The sequence below is a fragment of the Marmota marmota genome, unplaced genomic scaffold (assembly GCF_001458135.2).
Source record: "Marmota marmota marmota unplaced genomic scaffold, marMar, whole genome shotgun sequence".
Taxonomy (NCBI): domain Eukaryota; kingdom Metazoa; phylum Chordata; class Mammalia; order Rodentia; family Sciuridae; genus Marmota; species Marmota marmota.
Window position 1 is genome coordinate 7,481,046 of NW_025999983.1, and position 7,054 is coordinate 7,488,099.

The window sequence follows — 7,054 nt, forward strand, 5'->3', positions numbered from 1 at the left end:
GGGGGGGCACCTGCTGGGGAGAAAGAAGCCGGTGGAGCATCAGAGGACCACGGCAGGCTCAAGGCCACACAGCACCCTTCCCTCCCCCCACTGTCCCTTGCTCCCAGCCAGGGAGGCCGGCAGGGAAGGCAGGGTTGCCCCCATTCTGCAGGGAAAACTACGGGTAATACCAAGGCCCGGCTCTGAGCTGCTGCCACGCACCCGGCTCCACATCCGCACCTGCTTTACTGTGCCTGGTGCTCCCAGGCCCACGGGGTGACAGTGTCTGGAAGCTCAAGTGGGTCCTAGGAGGAGAGATGGCCTGACTCCCATCCAAAGAGGAGCCAGTCTCCCTCTCGAAGGAAAACAAGAAAGTCTGTGGGCCACGGGTCAAACCAAACCCCTCACTCCACAGATCGAGAAACAGAAGGCATAGAGTCGGCGTTTGTCACTGATGTGGGAAGCCCTGGGCGGGGACCCCAGTCCCACCCCTGACTCCCCCAGTGTTGCTCTGGGGCCTCCTGCCTTCACTACCGTGCCTCCCACGGCCCCTGTGCTTGGGTTTTGCAAGCTAGTCTGCCTCTGGTCCGTCCTACTTGGGGACCACAGGCCCACATTCCCTGAGGTGACGGGCGACTCTTCCTGAAGACTTAACTTCTAGTTGCAGCGGCGGGAACGGCCTCTGTGAGCTCTGCCCTTCAGGTCCACGGTGGGGTAGCCCATGGACTGATCAAACGCCCCTGCCTGTGCAGGCTTAATCGTAAAGCAGCCTCTGTTCATTCACACATGCAGCTGCTACATCTGGAATCAGCTGATTCCTGTCTGGGACACTCCCTTTTAGTCTTTTTCAATGTCTCACACGCCTTTTAAAAATTGAGACCAGTTTTTATAATCTGCTGGGGTCTCCTGCTTTTCCAGCCCATGTCATATTGGAACATTTTCCCCTGTCACTGTGCTCTCCAAAACATGGCTTCATCATCACTTTCACATGTACCAGGAGTTATGTTTACCTGATCTCCTGGCTTTGGACATAACAGTTGCATGGTTTTCCACCATTATTTTTAAGACAAAGCAGGGTACAGCGTCCCCTTATCCACAGGGGGTACGTTTCCAGAGTCCCAGGGGATGCCTAAAACCACGGACTATTCCACACTGATACACACTAGGTTTTGCCTTACATACATGCCTATGAGGAAGCTTAATTTGTGAGCTGAGCACAGGAAGTGATCAACATCACTGCAAATAATAATAAAATGAAACAAATTATTAAACATACTATAATAAATTTACCTAAAACCTATGAATCTTCTATTTCTGGAATTTTTCACCTACTATTTCCAGACTGGGATTGACTGTGGGCAACTGAGAGTAGAAGGGGAAGCCACGGGCAGAGGGCCACTGCAACGGACTCTTGTGGGTACAAGTTTTGTGCACATCTCTCATTATTTCCCCAGAACATATTTCTGAAAAGTGCAATTGCTGGGTCAAAAGATATATTTTTTGAGATTTAAAGTCATATTTAAAAATTATCTTTCAAAATCACCGTATCAATTATACCAACAGAAAGGCTTTCTTTTTCACAGTATATATGCCCCTCTATTCCCACAATATGTTCATTTGTTAGAATTTCTAAATTTGATAGATGTTGAAAATGACCTCATTTTAATTTGCATGTATTTGCCTGTGAATGGTTTAGACATTCTATAATGTTAACATTTCCTTGTATTCTTCTTTAATGGATAATTTTTGCGCTTTTTATCCATGTTATTATTGAGTTGCAAGAATTCCTTGTAAATATAACACTTTTTGTTGTAAATTCTTTCCCCCCAGACACTGGAGTATTTTATAGAAAACGTTGAGGGATGCCATTTGGAATTTTCTTAAAAACACTACTTCACTATGAAGTCTGACTGACTTCTCTCGTTCACCTGGGTTTAGAGCTTGAAGAAATCATGTAGATCCTGCCGCCCACCCCCTTGACTTATAGGAGTGGAAATTAACTTGTGACCTGTCCCAGAACACAGGACAGGGTAGTAGCAGGCAGCGCCAGAGCCCAGAGTGCCCAGGTCCGTGCGGTCACTATTTCCACCCCACATGCCCACTCACTGTCGATAGTCCATTCACGTGTGAGGGGCACACACCCAATCATGCAGATGGTAGAGCTTTGGGGACTTTTAGTAATGGCCTGTATGTCACCAGAAGACACCATCATAACTTGATTGTCAGTAATGATCTTTATGAAAAGCCTCAAAGGAGGGACTTTTTCTTTAACAAAAGATGGATCTTATTTATTACAGGTTGGATCTTTATGAAGGCACCATCTATCCAATGCCAAACCCGTAACAGCAGCCTAACAAACAAGATGAGTTGTTTTCAGAAATACTGCCTCTGTCCCCACTTCATTCTGTGAAGTGAGAGACTCGGTCTTCACCACTATGAGCAAACACTTCCGAGGACAAAGAGTGACCGGCCTCAGCTTGTAGAATGATGATTGATGTCCAGGGGAAGTTCAGGTGTGTCCTTTCATCAGAACTAACGACAGAAATGAGCCAGCTCATTCAATAGCCAGTACTTGTATAGACCTTCTCTCACTCTCTACCTGCCACACACACGATGCAGCTGTGGGAGATGCGCCACCTCTCCTCACTTCTCTCTCAGATGACGCTAGGGCCTGGACGCGCTTTCTTACCCTGCACTCCCCTTCTGCCTTCCTGCGGTCTTCTCTGTCTCTTTATTGAACCTCTTCTTTAAATGCTCCTGGGCCTCAGTGTCCCGATGGGCTTTACTCTTGGGTCCCTTTCCTTCTTACACTAGGGGCTCCCTGGATGATATATACACCAACAAAATCTGAATTTACAGATCCTGTGCAGACCTCTCCCCAGATTATGAGACTCGTGTAGCCAGCAGATCTGGACATCTCCAGCCTGGCCTTCCATGGGGCACTCCAACCCCGGCCAATCCCAAACAGAAACAGACCTTCCCTGCTGTTCTTACTTCCTCCGTTATGCTTAATATTCCAAGACAAAAAAGCTAGACATTTTACCAAGTGATAATCTTGTATGTCTACTGCATGAGTCCTTAGAATCAGCCATTTCTTTAAGGAGCCTGGTTCCTTTACAATAAAGCAGTGTGTTTAGAAGCCAAGGTCTAAGTGCTAAATGTGCTCATTGCTGTTGGGTGTCACTGTTCCCAGGCCATCTCAAAGGCAGGGCTAAGGAATACATATGTATGAGTACACAGGTGCATAGTCATGCAGACACACAGACCTACAGATGTATATACATATTCTATGTTATACATAACTATACAAAACTATACACACCAACATCTCAATGTTTATCTAATACCACCAAGCTCATCCTCAACTTCTCCTTCTCCATCCATGCGTTTGTAACTTCCTCCCCTGACAGTGAGGCCCCTGGCTCCCATTGTCCTCCATGTATTTACTTCTGTGATCAGTCCCCTGTGGGTCAACAACCTGTACCCCACTCCTGCCTACAAGACTCCTCACTTTGCTGGGATATTTCACTTCATGTCAGGCCACCACAGCCTTGGCCCCATGCACCAGAATATACTCTGACCCAGCAGGAGCTCTGACACCCAGGTCCCCTCCACTTCCCATGCAGATGTTCTCCTGCCCTACCTGGAGTGACATCCCCTGCATTGTCACCATCCCCACTGCCTGGCTGGGCTACCTCACCTGCTCAGATGCCAGCAGCACCCAGCCACGACGCCTGGTCACAAGCCAGGCTGACCACCAGAGAAGGCAGTACTTAACACACACCACCCGAAGAAATCAAAATAACCATAGGCAGTACCACATCTGGGTGCAAAAGAGGCTTCCCCTGCAAATCAATGGTCTTTTATTGCATCCTTAAAATATTGCAAATCAGTCAGATGCAGTGGCGCATGCCTGTCTGTGATCCCAGCAGCTCTAGAGGCTGAGACAGGAGTTTTGTGAGTTCAAAGCTAGCCTCAGCAATGGTGAGGCACTAGCAACTCAGCAAGACCCTGTCTCTAAATAAAATACAAAATATTTTATTTATTTTATTTTGGGGGGGATGTGGCTCAGTGACTAAGTGCCCCCAGGTTCAATCCCTAGTACTCCCCCGCCAAAATATTGCAAATCAGTCTTATATTCTGGAATCTAGTTTCTGCAGCTGCATAACTAACTCTTATTCATTAATTTGATGAACTGTTCTTTTTCCAGAGATATATTCATCACCCCCAAATTGTCTGACATCCTTGTTTTTAACTTGCTGGATGGAAGTAGCTGAATGTGAACCAAGTTCTAGTGTGTTTCCTAAGATGAATCATCTTTCTAGCTTGGAGATGTGGAATAAGCAACACCTGGCCTCACCCAAGCCCTGCAGATGCATGGTCCACCCAAGAAATTTTAGACTTCAACAAGGGTCCCGTTCTCCTGAGTGGCAATGCTGGTGGGAAGCACACAGACCGTGCCTTACAACAGAGCCACTGTGACACATGAGGACAGACAGGGTGCACAGCAGCCAGTTCCCTTCTTCTTCCCCACCATTTGCCAACCAGAGCCTCTTCTCTTTCCAAGGAGACCAAAATCCCTCTGCAAGGTTCCTCTGGGGCCTTTCACAATAACTGCGTGTATTTTCTGAAAGTCAACAGCCCCATTCCTGAGAATGGCCTCCATTCTCAGTAGTTTTGGCAAAGTGCAAAACAGATTTTCGAGAGGGGTTTTGACATTGTTTGAGTTACAATGCTGAGGCTGCTTCCTATCCTGCCTGTGTCTAGGGCTGCTGGGCCCAGGAGCCGTGCTTTTAAGCAAACTGACCCCAGAAGCAAGCCCTGGGACAAGCAGGATGGCCTCTCCGAACCTTGACTCCTTCTCATAATCAGTATTTGAATGTGCTTCTGGAAGCCTGGGTGTAAGAAATGTTAGAGGTTGAAAAGCTGGAGATTAAACAGCTCTTTGCCAAAGTCTTGTGGAAATGCCAAATTGAGATAAGGAATCTGCTCGCGGGGAAAGCAGGCATGGCGGTTCCCATGGATGGTGAAGGGTGTGGGCTCGCAGAGCCAAGCCGGGGCAGGTGCACCCACAGCGGGGCATTTACCTCTCAGTGAAGGTGAGAGGACACACGGATGGTGGGGCTGACGGGAAGGCGAGGAGAACCAAACGGGGGGGGGGGGGAAGCGGGGGGGGGGTAAATGCTGTGCCTTTCTGTGCTCAAGCTTCCTCTAGAGACCCAAGAAGCAGACATCCCAATCACTTGAGCAGTCCTCCATGGCCCCAGACGGCAGCCCACTACCCTGAGAGAGGGCAGAGTCAGTGGGTGAGAAAGGAAGGAAGGAAGGGAGGGAAGGAGGGAGGGAAAGAGAAAAGAGAAAGCCAGCAGAACTCAGGTTCCCCAGTGGGCAGCTGAAACCTCTGCTTATCCCCAGGCAACCACCAAGACAGCCTGACCCTGGGCTGCCCCTTCCAGGTGGGAGATCCCGAGGAAAGGACGAGTCCTCCCCTCCGTGTGTGTGCAGTAACCTGGGCAAACAGAAACCCATTTGTGAGATGGAATTTCCAGGGCAGGGAAGGTTGAGGACGGGAATGTGTGGCGAGAACATCTGTCCTGGTGTTCATGCGTCTCCCCCCCCTTCCCAGCGCCAGAGCCATCTGCACACAGAAGCGGAGACTCCTGGCTCCCTTTCCAAGGGCTCAGCAGGACCAGCTTACAACACTGGTCTCAAAAGGGAGGGGACAGATTTGACCCCTCTGAGACATTTGTTTGCATGTCTGGAGATATTTGGGGTTGTCACAACTGAGAGGAGCATGCTAACTTCATCTAGTGGCTAAACATCTGATAAAGCACAGGACAGCTTCCACAACCCAGAATTCTCCCTCCCAAACCGTCTGCAGTACCAAGGCTGAACGACCCTGCTCCGGGGCAGGCTTGCTGTTGCCTGCTAACTGTTGCTCACAGAGCCCAACAACACCTGTACGTCCCAGCTTACCCCGCCCACCTGCCTGGGAAACGTTGCTCAGATATTCACAGCAAAGATTGAGACTGAGCAGGAGATTCTGTTTAGCAACACCTTGTCACCGCTGGGATGCATGTGACTTCTTAGGTCAAAAGTTAAGACTAACACCGGTGCTCACCAAGGAAGGGCAAAGAAAAAATTGATTCCGCTCACCTCAGTCATGCCCAGTGGCATCTAGTCAAGTGATTTCTCCATAGGAGTCAAATACAGTCACACCCCCGTGAGTCCCAAACTCCTGTATCCATCCTAAAACCAAAGGAAGCAACCTCGGCAACCTGCAAGCCCACCCCCGGATCTCTGAATTGATCCTAAGATTCTTCCCTCTTCGTGAGTCAAAACAGCACAGAAGTTTTGACCCTGAAGTTGAGAAACAATGTCTGGGCACAATTCACCCAGCAGAGAAGCACGTTTTCCAGAATGAAGGCAGGAGGAGACAGAAGCCCTGCCAGCACACAGGGACAGCCCTCATCCAGCGCTGCAGAGGCATCAGCCCAGGAAGAGCTGCCCGGGCGGCTCCCCGAGAGGGAAGGTCTGACTCTGGTTGTCAAGGGCATCCAGAAAATCAAAAACTGGGGTGCACACTCACTGGTGTCCTTCACTCTGGAAGGGTCAGAGGTGACAACAGGGGCAGCGTCCCATCACATCCTGCGATGTTGATGCCCCACCAACCGACAGGGTCTCCGGTCCCAACATCCCCAAAGACGGCTGCAGCCTCCGGCTCTCAAGAAATCAGAGTTGCTCTCCGACTGCTGCGAGTCCTTGAGATGTGCCAAGCAGATGGTCCCACGCTTATCAGCAGAAGCCGAACATCAAATGGCATCATTCGGTGACACACTCAAGTGAAAATCTCCAGGCTGATCCAGAGTGGGAGTGCGCTGGGATGACACAAGGTGCTGAGCACCTTGTGCCGCTGTGGCCAGCCAGCCTGTGGAGACGCCCTCTGCTGTGCAGGAGAAGGGTGACCCAGAGAAATGCCACGTGGCTGGGCAAATCAGATAGAACCACTCAGTTTCCTAGCCCAGCCAGCCTGCGACTCGTCATGTGACCTCTGCCGAGCTCTTGAAGGCTCAGT

General features: G+C 49.8%; 1 protein-coding gene across 1 annotated transcript in view; it reads right to left on the reverse strand.

The window, feature by feature from the left end:
• Mas1 (MAS1 proto-oncogene, G protein-coupled receptor) overlaps positions 1-6,821 on the reverse strand; it is a 13,652-nt gene extending 6,831 nt beyond the window's left edge. The window contains exon 1 of the mRNA XM_048805886.1: positions 6,569-6,821. The gene's annotated coding sequence lies outside the window, so the exon portion shown is untranslated. The remainder of the gene's footprint in view (positions 1-6,568) is intronic.
• Positions 6,822-7,054: the final 233 nt, after the last annotated feature.